The sequence below is a fragment of the Ovis canadensis genome, chromosome 25 (genome assembly GCF_042477335.2).
Source record: "Ovis canadensis isolate MfBH-ARS-UI-01 breed Bighorn chromosome 25, ARS-UI_OviCan_v2, whole genome shotgun sequence".
NCBI classification, from domain to species: Eukaryota; Metazoa; Chordata; class Mammalia; order Artiodactyla; family Bovidae; genus Ovis; species Ovis canadensis.
Genome location: NC_091269.1, coordinates 46,734,425 through 46,751,061, shown reverse-complemented (window position 1 = coordinate 46,751,061; position 16,637 = coordinate 46,734,425). Strand labels below are relative to the sequence as shown.

The 16,637-nt window shown below is 41.2% G+C and overlaps 1 protein-coding gene across 4 annotated transcripts in view; it reads left to right on the top strand.

Moving 5' to 3' along the window:
• The first annotated feature begins 12,057 nt into the window (after window positions 1-12,057).
• Window positions 12,058-16,637, top strand: part of P4HA1 (prolyl 4-hydroxylase subunit alpha 1) — a 94,658-nt gene continuing 90,078 nt past the window's right edge. Inside the window, exon 1 of one of the 4 annotated variants that reach the window (XM_069572027.1) lies at window positions 12,058-12,376. The gene's annotated coding sequence lies outside the window, so the exon portion shown is untranslated. Of the gene's footprint in view, window positions 12,377-12,397; window positions 12,782-16,637 lie in introns of those variants that run through there. The other 3 variants (XM_069572028.1, XM_069572030.1, XM_069572029.1) reach the window with 3 other exon arrangements.

The following is a 16,637-nucleotide window of genomic DNA, read 5'->3' as shown; positions in this document are numbered from 1 at the left end:
CATCAACTCTCGCAGCCCACCCAAACTCATGTCAATTGAGTCAGTGATGCCATCCAACCATCCCATCCTCTGTCGTCCCCTTTTCCTCCTGTCCTCAATCTTTCCCAGCATCAGGGTCTTTTCAAATGAGTCAGCTGCCCAAAGTTTTGGGGTTTCAGCTTCAAGATCAGTCCTTCCAATGAACACCGAGGACTGATCTCCTTTAGGATGGACTGGTTGGATCTCCTTTCAGTCCAATGAACTCTCAAGAGTCTTCTCCAACACCACAGTTCAAAAGCATCAATTCTTTGGTGCTCAGCTTTCTTTATAGTCCAACTATACGTGACCACTGGAAAAATCATAGCCTTGACTAGACGGACCTTTGTTGGCAAAGTAATGTCTCTGCTTTTTCATATGCTGTCTAGGTTGGTCATAACTTTCCTTCCAAGGAGTAAGCGTCTTTTAATTTCATGACTACAGTCAACATCTGCAGTGATTTTGGAGCCCCCCAAAATAAAGTCAGCCACTGTTTCCACTATTTCCCCAACTATTTGCCATGAAGTGATGAAACTGGATGCCATGATCTTCGTTTTCTGAATGTTGAGCTTTAAGCCAACTTTTTCACTCTCTTCTTTCACTTTCATCAAGAGGCTCTTTAGTTCTTCCCTTTCTGCCCTATGGGTGGTGTCATGGGCATATCTGAGGTTACTGATATTTCTCATAGACTCGGAATGCATTATTTTCCCAGCATCAGTGCATGACAACAAATACAGCATGTTGCCAATCAGGGAGACTCCCTGGAGTGTTGGTGTCCCGAATTTTCTGGGGGCTCCCTCTCCTAAAGCCCCCACCCTAAATCACATTGTTGGTCTTTTTGGTGTGGCCACCCCGTACTCGAAGACTACTGGGTATGGCCAATCCCTACTCTAAATCACATTGGTAGGCTAGCCACTATGACCTAATACCCTGAGCCAAGTAGACACTCTTATCAGGTATGAGATTATAAGCAGACCTTAAATTGGTAACATTGTTTTACTACACAAGTGGATAGAGGAAGTAGGGAAGAACTGGGACTACTAGTGCACTCAATCCTCCATGGTAGCTCTATTAGAAGTATTTCTTAAATTGGTATAGCGCAGGAAGCAGTGTTCTTTAACTTCAGGATTGACTTAAGAACTAACATTAACCATAGACTACTTATAGATGCTGTATGTAAGCATCCTTGTATTTACTGCTTGCATTTCATAAAATTTATTGTTCATAATTATTTTCAAAGTCATCAAAACAGGTATAAAATTCACCAAATTGGTTCTATGACTAAAAAAAAATGAGAAAACAAAACCTCACACAGTTTTATACTATATACCGTGCAATGATGATTACTCATATTAATATAGTATTTCATACTTTCACAAGAACTTTCAAAACAGCCATCTCAGTTGATTCTCATATGTCTTTGAGTAGTTGATAGGGGAAATATCATTATGGCCGTTTGCTGAATGAAGAAATTTCAGCATAAAAGTAAAAGGGGTTCACTCAGGGACACCTTGCTGTACTGTTAATGATGCACAAGAACTTGGGTTCATTGAATCTACTAGTGCTCTTTCCAGAACAAAAGTTTTTCTTCCTGAAAAATACTATAATTCTGTGACTGAATGAATTTCAGGTCCTAAACTCTTGACTCTCACTTCATCAAATAAAGTTAGAATTTCTGGCATTCTTCTCTGGTTTGTTTGAGTTCCTGACAAGCTCATTTGGGTCAAAGAAATACTTGGACTAGTCAAGCTCCACAAATCTTTCTGACAGTCAAGGCAGATGCTATTTGTTTATACACAGAAGCATTCTTCTGAAGTGTAACTTATTGTTTTCAGTAAACTATTAAAAAATTTTGCATACATTTTCCATGCTTGACAGAATAGCTGTTGGATATTCTCCTGTAAACTATAGCACTTGAAAATATTTAATATTTAGGACTTAAGCTATTTATATTCAATGAGTTATATACATTGCTAAGGAAAGATAACAGAACATGCAAAAGGAAGTGCAAATGAAGGCTGAAACAGCTTTCATGCTATCAATAAATTGTTCACAGAGAAAATTAAGAAACAACCCTGTCTTATTTCTAATACCTGATAAAATGCCTGAAATAGTAGATCCTCAGTAAATATTTGTTGAATGAATGAATAAGTGTTGACTAAAATAGGTTTCCAGTTATACCAGTTACTTGGTAACAGGCAGTATTCTCTTGACATCATTGTTTTCCTCTTGGAAAACGAGTACATATCCTTTGGGAATTAGAAATTTGGTTCAAAACCAGAGAACAGTTAAGAGATGAGTTGGAGCCTTCTCTACAATGAATCATACTCATATAGGGTACTGCATGAGTTACTTGCTTAGTTACTTGCAACTGAAATTTGATAAAATGCAAATTTAATTTGCTTAAACAGCAAAGGAACCCATTAGCTTGCACAGCTAAAATATCCAACTGAAGTTCAAGGCTCAGATACCACTGTATTGAGGTTTTACTCTGTTTCTCTCACCTCTTACCTATTTCATGAGCTGTCTTTGTCCTCAAGTTGGCTTCCTTCATGGTCAAAGAATGGCTAAAAGATCTTGGGGGCTATTTACTTTCTTGTTACTATCCAGGCAGTATGTCCACTCAGCCTCGAAGCAGAAGTATTGGTCTTCACTGTATTTGGGTCAGTTTAGGTTATAATCCCCTAACCAAACAATTCCTGCAGTCGAAGGAATGTCATGAATTGACATGAATTGGCCTGAGTTAAGTGCCCATCCCTAAACCAATCACTGTGGCAAGACAGACTGTGATATTACTGATATGAATCAGGTTTATCAGGGTGAGGGGCCACCCCTGATTTTGGAGAGCAGTTTCTTTGATCTGCAGTTTAATATATTTTATTGCTCTTGGAGTGTTTTCTGCCATCATCTCTGCAAATATTTCTAAAGCCCCATTTTGTCTCTCTTCTTCTGAGACTCCAGCTACATATATGTTGGATTATTTGATCCAACAGCTTTGGATGTTTTATTTGTTTTTCACTTTTTTCCCACTTGATTTATTGAGTTGGATGACTTGATCTTTTTTTCAGCTGTGTTGAATAACCAATGATTTCATCAGAATTGTCTCTAAATATCATGGGATTTTCCTCCCTAGCATTTCATTTGACTATTTCTGTTTTTATTTATTTAAAACTTTGGGGGAGGATTAAAATAATACTAGTTATTGAAGAAATGAATGAATGAGTAAGCAAAATTCAAGTTAGCCAATTTGCTTAATATTGGGAAACTCTTTATTAATTGGCCTCAATTCATCTATTTGTTGTAATTTTCGTCTCTCAACTGAAATCCCCCATTTGTTCATGCATGTTGTTAACTTTTTTTTTTAAGCTAGTCAGTCCTTATCTGATAGTTTGAACATCTGGCTTATCTCTGAATCCATGCCTATTGAGTGCCTTTTCTCCTGACAGTGGATTTTTTAACTGTTTTGTGTGTCTAATGGTTTTCTAATGAATGCTGGACATTGTGTGTAGCACAGTTTTATTTTTTGATAAATTGTGCCCGCACCTTGCAATGAACATATCTCTTCTTCTGTCAGGCTGTCCATCTGATGAGGAGCTGAGCTGAGCTGAAGCTTTGTTGTTGCTATAGTTGCTTTTGTTATATAGCACAGCCTTCAAATTCCTTCAGGAGGAAGAAGCTGTGTCCCTGTGCCTACGTAGTGTGGGGGCTGGGGTGCCAGAGAGTTTTTCTGTGCTCCTGCTTCCCCCTTGACTTTCAGTTGTCTCTGCATTCTTACGCCACAGAGGAGCTCTCTCTCTACAGCCTCAGCACACTGTCTCTAACTCTCTGCTCTCTGAGTTTGTGTGGAGGTTCTCTGTCCTCTGGTCCAGTCTCAGTCTTAGGCAGGCCCTGTGTGCCTGGACCTCGGGAGCTAGGACTTTTTCAGTCTCTCGAAAGGCAGCCACCTCAGCCTTTCATGGTTGCTCTTGGCCAAGAGCTTCCTGCCTCTCGCTCAGCAATAGTAGACCTCAGCTTGTCATCAGTGAGGGATCCAGGGTCCAAGAGAGTCTCCTGCCTCTCCCCTAAGAATAGAGGGCTGTTCTACAGTTTTTCCATCCACAAGGAATCTTTACCTGTGCCCTGGGGAGCAAAGGATTTCCTGCCACTTCTCCAGGGGCTTAAGACGTTTGCTTCATAAGACAGAAGATCCTGGGGGAAAAGGTTTGCGCCATTCAGTGCAGCTCTGTGCTCTTCTGCCCTACTCCCAGTCTTTCATTTGAGCACCACTACGCTGGTGGGATCTTGCCTGGAGAATCCCAGGGACGGCAGAGCCTGGTGGGCTGACGTCTATGGGGTCGCACAGAGTCAGACACGACTGAAGCAACTTAGCAGCAGCAGCAGCAAGCTGGTGGGAAGAACTAGTAGTACAATCTCCCCTTGTGCTTGAGGCGCCAAACTGATAACACTGGGACTTCCACAATTTGTTAAAATTTTTGCTGGGTTTTTTTCTTAACTCTTCAAAGACCTAAACTTTGTGTCCCGTCACTCTTTGGAACTCAGGTTACTTGATTGCCTTGCAACCTGTGCTCTCTGATCTGCTGAAGAACATTTATGATTTTGTAGATTATCTGATTTTTTTTTCGCACTGTAGAGGTGGAAGCAGAATTCCTTGCAGGTTTTTACATCCTAAGCAGAAGTACAAGTCACACCTAAACTGAAAGCCTGGATAATTTGGAAAGTCTTAATAAAGTTGGTGAAGGGAAGAATGAATACTAGGTAGGCAACCCACAGTGTCCATTCTAGGTAAAAATATAACTAATAAGTATAATTCTAGTAATAGGTACTGTAAAGGAAAAGTTTGGCTTGCCTTGTTTAAGCAGTAAGTAAGTTAAGAGAGTAATGCTATGATTATAAACAACTCTAACTTAACATTCTATAATGTTTATTTTTCACACAAGTTATACATTCAGTGTAACTTTGGGGCTCTGTTCATTGTAGGAACTCAGAGACGAAGACTGATGAAGATTTCATCTTGACACAGCTTCTGTGGTAACTGCAACAGAGGGTTGGGAACATGGTGAAACACATTCTGACTTTCAAATATGTTGTCTTAATCGACCAAAGCAAATTAGTTGGCCACAAGTAACTTCAGAGAATGTGAAGAGCAGATCTGTCTGGGAAGAGAAAAGCCCTAGAACCAGTTGGTGGACAACATGAATGAACGCCATGGGGAGGTAACCCTGCCTTCTCAGCCAACAGCAGAGGGATATGAACAGTTAAAATGTGCTTGACTCAAGTTGAGCAGAATTAAATCTAAAGAAACCAGATTAATTTTAAATTAGAACTGCAGCTAGATAAAAAGTCAGAATTTTAGCACTTGTATCAGTTCCTGTTGTGTTGTGGAAATCTGCTTAATATTCACAAACTGGTTATTAATTAGTAGAGTAAGTATGTAGCCTATGATGGTCTCTGTCATTTCAAATCCATTAAGATTCAGAATCAAATTCTTCATTTTTTCTACAAATTCAGCTCACTTTCCCAACTTCCTTATTTTGTGTGTTGATAACCACTATTTGGCCAGTTTTCCAAACTAAAGACCCTGGCACAGTTTTTATGTAATTCACACGTCTTGCTTTTTGAGAGCAAAACATGAGTAGGTCATATGCCTCTTAGTATTAAAATTAGAGGTCTTAATACTCCTATTGTGCTTTTTGAGAGAAGATCTTTCTTATTTTCTGGAGTCCTCTTCCTCAGACGATTTCCCTGATTTCAAGAATGTTTATCTGGTGTAAAGGGTCAGTCCTAATAACTGCATTCACCTCTAAGAGAGAACATTGGGAAATTTACTCTGACCCTTGAGAAATGTCATAATCTTCAGACATTGTTTCATTGTGATCATATATGTAGGTATATCAGTTTCTTATTGCTGCTATGACAAATTACCACAAATCTGATGGCTTAAACAATATAAATTTATTCTCCTACAGTTCTATAGGTTATCACTCTGACAGTGCTCTCATTGGGCTCAAGATTAAAAAAAGTATTGTCAGGGCTGTGTCTCTTTTTGGAGGCTGTAGAGAAGAATCCAACTCTTTTCTTCTTTCTAGAGGTAATTCTTTGCTACTTTCCTACATCTCTCGACTCACGGTGCCCCTCTCTCTATCTTCAAATCAGCAACATATCGAATATCTCACTTTGCTTCCACCCTCATGTCCTTCTCTGATCAGGGCAAGAAAACGTTCTCAGCCTTAAAGAATTTATTTAATCAGATTGGGCCCAACTGGATAATCTGGGCTAGTCTCCCCATATAAGGGTCCTTAATTTACTTACACCTGCGAAGTTCTTTTGCTGTGTAAAATAACATATTCATAGGTTCTAAGGAGTAAGATGTGGACATCTTTGTGGGGCCATTATTCTGCCTGCTACAGTGAGTGTCCCTATTGAGGCCACATGATGGAGGCGGTCTGGCTACCCTGCTGCAGCCACTCTCCTCAGTGCCACGGTGACAGGATGCTAATGACTGGAATGGTTTCTAGTTTCAGCTGCATTCTAGAATAACTCTTCTCTTGACTTCCATGTTCTTAGTCAAGATTAGGAGGAAGTCCCTATCACTCCTTGTTCCAAGGCTCATCCCACCCCCAGTGACATAGAAAACTCATATGTTTTTACATTGTGTTTTTACTTTGTTCACAGTAAATAACATAACATTACTGCCCTGTTTGAATACTTCAATGCTTTCCCATTGTACTTGTTCCAGTACTAAGCAGGCCCCACTGACTGAGCCTTTGCATACCGATCATACCAGTTTCTCCCTTGCTTATTGCTCTACAATCACACTGAATTTCTTTTCGCTTCTCAAATGCACCAAGCTTTTTCCTGCAACACGATTCTCACACAACCTGTCCTCTCTCTTACGTGAATAAGAATGAAAAGATTGTTCTTACTCACATACTGTGGCTGGCTAACTCAGATCTCAGTTTATGTCACTTCAGAGACACTTCCCCTGTGCTATGAATCTAAATTATGTCCTTCCTATTACTGTTTTCCATTATTCTTTCTCATAGCATCTGGTCATTTTCCTTGTCACTTTTGTTTATTCACTTATTTATTTAAGTGTACTGCTCATTTCCTTAAAAGGACCCCAAGTTCTATAATAGCAGGAAACATTCCCAGCGCTTAGCATTATTTGGCTCATATAGGGAAATCTTTATTGGATGAATGAATTCCCACTGCCACAAGTGCAGGTTTTAACTCTATCCAATAAGTTTATAAACTCTTTAAAAGCAGAGACTGTCTTAATTAAAGTTTGATCTTCCACAGTGCAGTAGACAGTGTCTTGGACACAATTGTAGGCCTTCCACAAATATTTACTCAGTGAATCTTGGATTACTAATCTAGATATCACTTTCTTCTAATTCACATAGCATAATATTGCTAAAATATTGCTTCCATCATCTTAACTGCTGCTAAAGAACCTACCCACCATTATCTATTTTATCAAATTTAACTTTATTCAGTCTCCTCTCAAGGTTATTTTATTTTTTATTTTCCAGAGAAGGAAAAATTTATTACTTGCAGCAAGTGAGGAGAGCACATGCTTTTCAAAGCAGTGTCTCCAAGTATGTAGTATCTTATCCTCACAATATAGTCAACATTTATTCACTCTATCAGATAATTTCTAATTGTTTCATATGTATGAATGCCTTTAATAGCAGGGTCGGTATCTTCTGTTATGGCTGCCTTTTTTGTTGGGCACACAAGTGCTCAGTGTCAAGGGAAGAAACCATCATTCAAAATGTGAAATAAAAACTTGACTTATTACTTTCTATGTTAGAAAAACACTATACTTGTTTGACACATTCCCTCTGCTGATCGTATCTAGGTTTTGTGAAAGATGGAGTTCAGGGATTGGCTGATTTTCAGAGGTTAAAGTGGGTTGACGTCAGCCATGGAAGCATGATTACTCTGCTGGAGAGACTGTTGACAATTCAGAGATGTGTTCATGAGAGTAAAGCTGTTGCTGTCTGGTTAATTTTAAAAGTGGGAGGCTGTCAATGACTGGCTGATTTTTCAGAAGCTTGTTCTCAAGGTTGAGTGGCCATTTTTCTATTAACTGAGTTTAAAATCACTTCTGCTCATTAGCGGTTACAGTGGCTACATAATAGGCTTTTCCTGAGAATATAGGACTTTAAATATTTTTAAAATAAATATTTGATTGATGAATTTTTCAGAAGTAAAAGAAGAGATTTAATGGAGGCTTACGTACGTGTGTGCTCAGTTGTGTCTGATCCTTTGACCTAGGTAGCCCACCAAGCTCCTCAGTCCATGGGATTCTCCAGACAAGAATACTGGCATGGGTTGCCATGCCCCTCTCCAGGGCATCTTCCCCGCCCAGGGATTGAACCTGCATCTCCTATGTCTTTGCATTGCAACCAGATTCTTTACTGCTGACCTCCTGGGGAAGCCAGTGGAGGTTTACCTCCACTCTAACGTTTGACCGTTCAGAGGGGATTCCTGTCTTTTCTACCCCACAAAGTATCTGCCTCTTCGTTTTAACTACACAAGGATGACGATGTGGGTGGTCATATGTAGACTTGATATGAAGTGTCCTTTTTGGGCAACCAAATGATAATTAATAGGGATAGGTAAGAAGTTTCAGCTTCATAGTTCTGATAATGTCATGTAAATTTTTAGGATTGTTGTCACATTTGGGAAAAACCCAATAAGGTTATTTGTATGACTTTAAAGTGTTCAGGGCACATCAGTTTTCTTTAAACTGATGACATTCTAACCAGTTCGTTATGGATATCCTAATTAAATTCTGCCCCCCAAAAACCCACTTACTTACTTTTATTGGTTAAGCATTGATAAGCACTAAATCTTTAATTAAAATTTTATACATCCAATAATTGGAAGAATTTCTTACTGTTTAGAGTCTGACCCTGTACCTTTGTTTTATAGTGCTGGGCAGGTCAGAACAATGGGTGGTAGGCGTATTCTTGGATGCCACTCCTACAATGGGACAGCTGAAAATAGCTTAACTATACATGGGAGTGACTGTAAATTACAGAAATAAATCCCACTAAACTCAAACCAAATGTATTCTAACTGAAGTTCCCTTCAGTTAAATTATAAAAATGCCTTCTAGCCACTGCAGCACTAGACAAAGTTAAGTGTGACGGAGGGAGATCAGTGAGAAGAGAAGTAGCAGTCTAAAGACGGCAGTTTAAATTTTTACTTTCACAAATTTTACAAAAGCATAAGACTGTGTGAGCATCTTGCTAAGTCTCTTCCAGGGTCTTGGAAAGGGCTACTGCAAATGAAGTCCCCCTAAAGCTGAGACTTCTTAGCTTCACTAAATCTGCCTCAAGGTCTGGAGTCATTTTATTTACAGGGTAAATTGCAGTTTTCAGGATTTTCTGCTCTATATAGGGCCAGTGGATACCACTGATTATAGCTTTACTTGAGACCAAGATTTAAGGAAAAGATCTTTGCCTTGCCCTTTAGGTCAAAGGGCTCCCTGCTTTTTGTTTAGACTAGTGGTTCTCAAACTCTTTGATCTCATAACCACTTCATGCTCCTAAAAAGTATTGAGAACTCCAAAATGCTTTTATGTGGATATCTATCAAAAATGACTATATCAGCAGTTAAAACAAACATGCAAAATGTTTGTTTATTTAAATCATTTAAAAACAACAATAATAATGTGGTTACATGTTAATGGGAGACTTGGGCTTCCCTGGTGGCTCAGAGGTTAAAGTGTCTGACTCCAATGCAGGAGACCCGGGTTCGATCCCTGGGTCGGGAAGATCCCCTGGAGAAGGAAATGGTAACCCCCTCCAGTATTCTTGCCTGGAGAATCTCATGGACAGAGGAGTCTGGTAGGCTACAGTCCATGGGGTCGCAGACTCGGACATGACTGAGTGACTTCACTTTCACTTGGTTTGGATCCTTAGGTTGGGAAGATCCCCTGGAGAAGGGAAAGGCTACCCACTCCATTCTGGTCTGGAGAATTCCATGGACTGTATAGTCCATGGGGTCACAAAGAGTTGGACACGACTGAGTGACTTTCACTTTCACTACATGTTAACAAGGTTTCCAGGTGGCGCTATTGGTAAAGAACCCACCTGCCAATGCAGGAGACAGGGATTCAATCCCTGGGTCAGTAAGATCCCCTGGAGAAGGGCATGGCATCCCACTCCAGTATTCTTGCCTAGAAAATTCTATGGACAGAGAAGCCTGGCAGGCTACAGTCCATACAGGTTCAGAGTCAGACATGACTCAAGCAACTTAGCATGTACATGTTAAAGTACTTTTAAACAAAAAATAACTGTTTCCCAGAGCAAAAAGAATTAGTGAGAAGAGTGGCATTACTTTACATTTCTGCAGATCTCTTTAAATATCTGACCTAATAGAAGATTCTATTCTTCTGTGTGCACTCTGTTGCAATATCCCAGGACATGTAGTCTCTGGAAAACCCCATTGTACTTTCATTAGCATGAAAAAGGCAAATAAACTTTTAGTATGAAGTGATTTTTTTCCTGTGAATTCCCTGACCACACTCTGAGAACCGCTGATTAGTGGTTCACTATATTTTTCACTGTATTTCCTTTGGGTTGCCTAATGTTCCCTAAGTACCCTGTCTAGGATTATTTCTGTATCTGTATAATCAACCCCACCTCCTAGATAAGAGTTAAACTTTAATTATTGCTGTGCTGTTTCTCATTCATGGAAAACTTTAGAAACAATTTTTAATGACTAACAAGTCTTAGAGAAGTCTTTTTTCCTTTCACTGACAAGGGAAAAAATATTTCTTTCATTGTCTGCTTCCAGACAGTTAAGACTTTTTTTAGGAATATAATAGCGAAGGGAAATGTTAAACGAAGACCAGTCACAAGACTGGGTTCCTTATATACTACAACACCATCTAATAATTACCAAGTCCTTTCTGTGTGCTGCTGCTGCGTCGCTTCAGTCGTTTCCGACTCTGTGCGACCCCATAGACGGCAGCCCAACAGGCTCCCCCGTCCCTAGGATTCTCCAGGCAAGAACACTGGAGTGGGTTACCATTTCCTTCTCCAATGCGTGAAAGTGAAAAGTGAAGTGAAGTCGCTCAGTCATGTCCAACCCTCAGCGACCCCATGGACTGCAGCCTTCCAGGCTCCTCGGTCCATGGGATTTGCCAGGCAAGAGTACTGGAGTGGGGTGCCATGTCCTTCTCCGTTCTGTGTGCTAAGCATGTTCTAAGTGCTTTACATACATCATCTCATTTAATCCTCACAACTACGAGGTAGGTACTATGAGGTACCTATTTGTCATTCTCATTTTGCAGGAAACTGAGATACAGAGACAGAGAAGGCAATGGCAGCCCACTCCAGTACTCTTGCCTGGAGAATCCCAGGGATGGCAGAGCCTGGTGGGCTGCAGTCCATGGGGTCGCTAAGAGTCGGACACGACGGAGCGACTTCACTTTCACTTTTCACTTTCATGCATTGGAGAAGGAAATGGCAACCCACTCCAGTACTCTTGCCTGGAGAATCCTAGGGACGGGGGAGCCTGGCGGGCTGCCGTCTATGGGGTCGCACAGAGTCGGACACGACTGAAGCGACTTAGCAGCAGCAGCAGCAGCAGAGATACAGAGAGATCAATGACTGAGCCAGAAATTGAACCCAGAAAATCTCCAGAGCGTGCAGTCCGTTATCTATTGATTAAGTATAAAGATGTGCGATGGAACAAGATACACATAAAATGAGTGTAGGTAGGTAAAGCAAACAGCCTCAGGGCCAAGACACCAAGACAGAATATACTGTTATTTTCCACCCGATACTTATTCTTTTCTGCTTTATTTTCTATGCTTCCATGTTCCTCTTGTTCCTCTTCTCACATTTAAGACATTTCCTCGCTGGTGGTTTCGTCGCTCAGGCCTGATTGAGGGGCTGATCCCAAAATTCAGGCTCTAAACAACCTGTTGAAAGAAGCAGCGCAAATCCCAGGTAACCATGGAGACGGTGGCGTGGTGAGAGCCCCGCGCAGGCGCGTTACATCCCAGGCCCGCCCGCCGGTCCCTCCTCTCGGCCTCAGACTCCACAGCCTGGTGAGGAGTCCGGGGCGTGGGCCGTGGGCCACGGGTAGGGGCGGAGAGGGCCGGGGCTGGGCGCCTGCGCAGACGCCGGGCCGCTGGTGTGATCGAGCTCACGTAGCGAGGGTTGCAGTCGCCTCCTCCTCAGCGCAGCCGTCGCAGTCTGGAGGTTATAAAAGGGCTAACTGGCTCCCTCTGCTGCCCAGTCGCGCCGCCAGCGGGCTGAGGGAAAGGAGTAGGTAGCCGGCCGGGTGCAGGCGACCGGGTGCTGAGAACGCGCAGCTCTCGCGTGCCACTTCCCAGGTGAGACGTTCCCCCGACCTTGGGGACTGAGGCTGCAGTCCTTGGGCAGCCGTGGCCTTTCTCGATGGCTCTGCTGGTGTGGTCCCTACCCCCTCTTGTGGTATGGCTCGGGGGCGGGGGGGGACGGTGCTCCCCAGTTTACTACTGTTGCCTCAGTATCTTCTTCTTTGGAGACTCGCCCTGAGCCCCGTTTCCCCTGGGAGCCCCAGAGGCCCTTTAGCAGTCCTCCGTGCTCCCCTTTCCACCGCCTCGCAGGTTGGCGCCCCCGACCGCTGGGGCTGCGGCAGCCTCAGTCTCCGCCCCGGGGACCAGCACTTTCTTGAATATTCCTTCCTGGGGAGGAATCACCCTGTTGAGTTTTCCAAGCGCCTCGCCTATGTGGGTCCCTCCCGTCAAAGCTGAGAGGTATGCAAGGGTTTTCGGCCTCCACAGCCGCAGATGGTTAGCATGTGGCAATAGAGAGCGGTTTTTAAAGCTTAGACCCGAGGCTGAAGCGCTCGGGCATTTTTATTCTGCCGGAGTCGTGGGTCTGGGAAGCGGACCTACCCGGGAAAGTTCAGGTTTAACTCATCTGTTGCGCGCCGCGGGCTGATTGAGCAGCTGGAGGTAGGTAGCCCCGGGCGGCGAGTTTCGGGCAGCTAGGTTGAGGAAGTCGGCTGTCAGATCCTCCAGTGAACAGGGAAGCTAGTCTTCTTCCTTCCTTCTTCTGCCACAAAATTTTTTTAAAGACACATGAGCTTTTCCCATCCCCCTCTCTTTCTCTCAGCCGAGTTTGCAGCTTTTAGAAGTCCACATCAGTAAATCAAATTCTGTGGCTGTGTGAGAGGTTTGAGTTGAGTTACATGGATGGCCCGCAGCTGCATGTTTTTAAGGGGGCGGGAGGAATGGTTTCATAAGACCGTTTCTCCTAAATAATCGAATGTATTAAATGCAGTCAGGTCGTAGACACTAACAACATAGGCGTTCCGGATAGAATGGACAGGAGTTGGAATTTTGCACTGTTTGCTTTAAGAAAGGGATGAAGCAGAAGCTGGATCTCCTTTTAGGAAATTGATCTAAAAGGCCAAAGAGGCTTGCCAGTTTCAACTTAACTGTTTCTGGTTTCTCTTGAGAGCTGTGGCTCTTGGACTTTCCCTTGGAATGCACTCTGAAGGAATGGAATAGCCACTACTGAGTGGGGGAAGGGAAAAGACGTGGCAGCGGTGTTCTTTCATCAACTTTTGCCTTTTCTTTTTTTTAATAGTTTCTGGCAAGAAACTTATTTCCCCTCTTAGATTTATATGTAGCTTATGAATGAGGCTAGTCTTTTCCTTAAAATAATCTGATGAAATATTCAAGTCTTCATAGCGGGAATACTGGAATTTATGAAACACTTAAAAGGGATTTTTCTGATCAAATATCTATGGAAAAAATGGATATGATAAGCAAGAAATATTTAAGAAGCTGAAAGTGAACAACCTTGAATAAGGGTTTTTCCCTTGATTTAAAATTTAGACACTCAGTGATTTTTTTTTTAAACTTTGACACTTTTAGCCTGTGAATGTAATTCCTAATCTTAAGGATGAACTTCATATTTTACCTTCCCCCCACCCCCCGTGGGAAGCGTAAGTTTTATTACTTACCTTAAAACTTTTTAATTTATTTTTGGCTGTGCTGGCTCGCCCTTTCTGCCCATGGACTTTCTTTAATTGTGGTGAGCAGGGACTACTCTCTAGTTGCCTGCACAGTCTTTTTATAGCGGTGGCTTCTCTTGGAGAGCACAGTGCTCTGCAGGGGTTTGAGTCGTTTGGCACATGGGCTTAGTTACTCCTCCACATGTGAGATATTTCCAGACCAGGGATCAAACCCAGGTCCCTTGCATTGGTAATCGGATTCTTAACTACTGGACCACCAGGGAAGTCCTGTTATTTAGCTTTGAAAGTCCTGTCAGTTTTGGTTTTAGTACATTATGCCTTAAGTCCTGTCAGTATTTTAGATGTCTGATGGCAAATGATTCTTATAGATTTAACTAGTTACTAAGAAAAGGGCTACTTTGTGTCTTTAGGTGAAGAATGCTATTTCCTTTGATAGCTTACATATCATATCTTATGAGTTTTATTTTGAAGTACTGAAAATCAAGGATTTTGGTAAGCGGATAATTGTATTTGCCATTTTGGTAATTAAAATAGTGAAAAAAGTGAAAATGTACTTTTAATTATTGCAGAAAAAATTAGTGTAAAAGACTAATGAAAAAAAAGCTGTGTATTACTAGAGTAGTGCAGGTTGTTGCAGGTGAATCTTGGCTTTTTGGTAAGGAGATGTTAACCTTTTCTATTACCTTAGAGTGGGTTGTATACTGACAAGCAGTATCTTTCATAGGGCAGATAGGTTTGAGCTCCTGCTTTTATTCCATGGATGCAGCCTAAAACTTGTGAGCCTTCACTTCTGTGAACAGAATGCCTTATTTTACTTAGCAGTTATCAACTGGGAGAAATATAGTTACATCACTTACATTTGAACTAACCCTGTGCGATTCATAGTAGTAGTTCTCAACCTCTTTTGTGGTCGTGAAGTCCATTGGAAATCTGATAGAAGGTGTGGACTCTGGGTCTGAAAATGTAAGTACACATATCAGTGTGGAATTTTAATCACCATTTACAGAAATTCTCTCCCTCAGTAAGTGCATCTGTAAATTCTAAAAACCCTAACCCTGTTAAGAACTAAAAAGTAAAGAGAGATACGGAATAAAGGCATCTAGGTATCTTGAGGCAGGATTTCTTGAATATTTTTGAAAATAGATCTAGGCTTTATGTCTGACTGGCCTTGACTGTATAGATTACGCTAGTAAACTTTGGCTAAAAGAGTTTTTAGGGCTTCCTGGATGGCTCAATGGTAAAGAATCCGACTGCAGTGCAGGAGACAGGGGTTCATTTCCTGGGTTGGGAATGATCCCCCGGAGGAGGAAATGGCAACCCGCTCCAGTATTCTTGCCTGAGAAATTCCCTGGACAGAGGAGCCTGGTGGGCTACAGTCCGAAGGGTCACAAAAAGTCTGACATGACTGAACAACTGTGCAGAGAAGAGTTTTTAACAAAGTGAATAAGTTGGTTGGAAAATTGTTGAATTGCTTAATTGCCTGGGTTATTATATATCATATTGGCCTCCCCTCACCCCCTTACATATTGTAACATATCTTTGGTTCTGCTCTAAAAGTGGAAAATGCTTGAAGGTAAAGAAAGATAAATTGCATAGACCCTTGGCATTACACTTTATTGCTCTTCTTACAGTGAGATCTTGAATCTTTTTAAAAAATATTTGTGTATTTGGCTGCACCAGGCCATTGTGCCATGCAAACTCTTAGTTGTGGTATGTGGGATCTAGTTCCCTGACCATGGATGGAACCCAGTGGGCCTCCTGCATTGGGAGCTTGGAGTCTTAGCCACTGGACCACCAGGGAAGTCCTAAGATCTTGAATCTTACAATTAAATTATAAGGTATGAATGTGTGTGTGTGTGTGTGTGTATAGTAAATGAATATATGAGACAAGCCAAATAAAGTGGGTATGTGGTTTTGTGAAAGCTTCATTAGTTAAAGCTTCGTTTATGTTTCTACCCAATTAAAATTTGTATAAATTAAAGCTATTCTCTCATTAGTTTTTTCTAGTCAAATAATTGTGCTTCAGTAAAAACTAATGAAACTCAAAGGATTTCATTACATTTACTCCAACAGTTTTGAACTTGATATAATGAAAAACATTCCTTTTCCTGATGTTGTTTGAATGATCAGTGTGACTATTAGTGCATTTGGTTGTACATTGACAAAAGCAATATAGTGTAGAGATTTATGTTTCTTACATAGTTGTCATCAGTGAATGAGTACTCTCTTGGACTTCTTAAACTTCCTGCTTAGTGTTTTATATAAATGTCTGTGTTTTGGTTTGCATATTTTTCATTTAAATAGTGCTGTTATATCAAGTTAATATACTCAGTCTTTTTTTCTTGTTGGGCACTTGAGCTATTCATTGTAAATATTGTGAAGAGAAGCCTGAAATTCTGTGGTTTATTTTATCTACCTGTTGAGCAAAACCTTAACTAGTTTTCTTTCTACCTGTACTTTTTTTTAATTTTGGAAAAGAAACACAGTAAAAATTCTTATGCCAGTCATTTTTTCTTCCCACTGAGAATTTTCTAGGGGATTGAATTGGGCTTTTTTAATCAGATTAAAGATTTTTAATCAATCTGATAACAATTAAAGGACTTTCAGTTCAGTCATTCAGTTGTGTC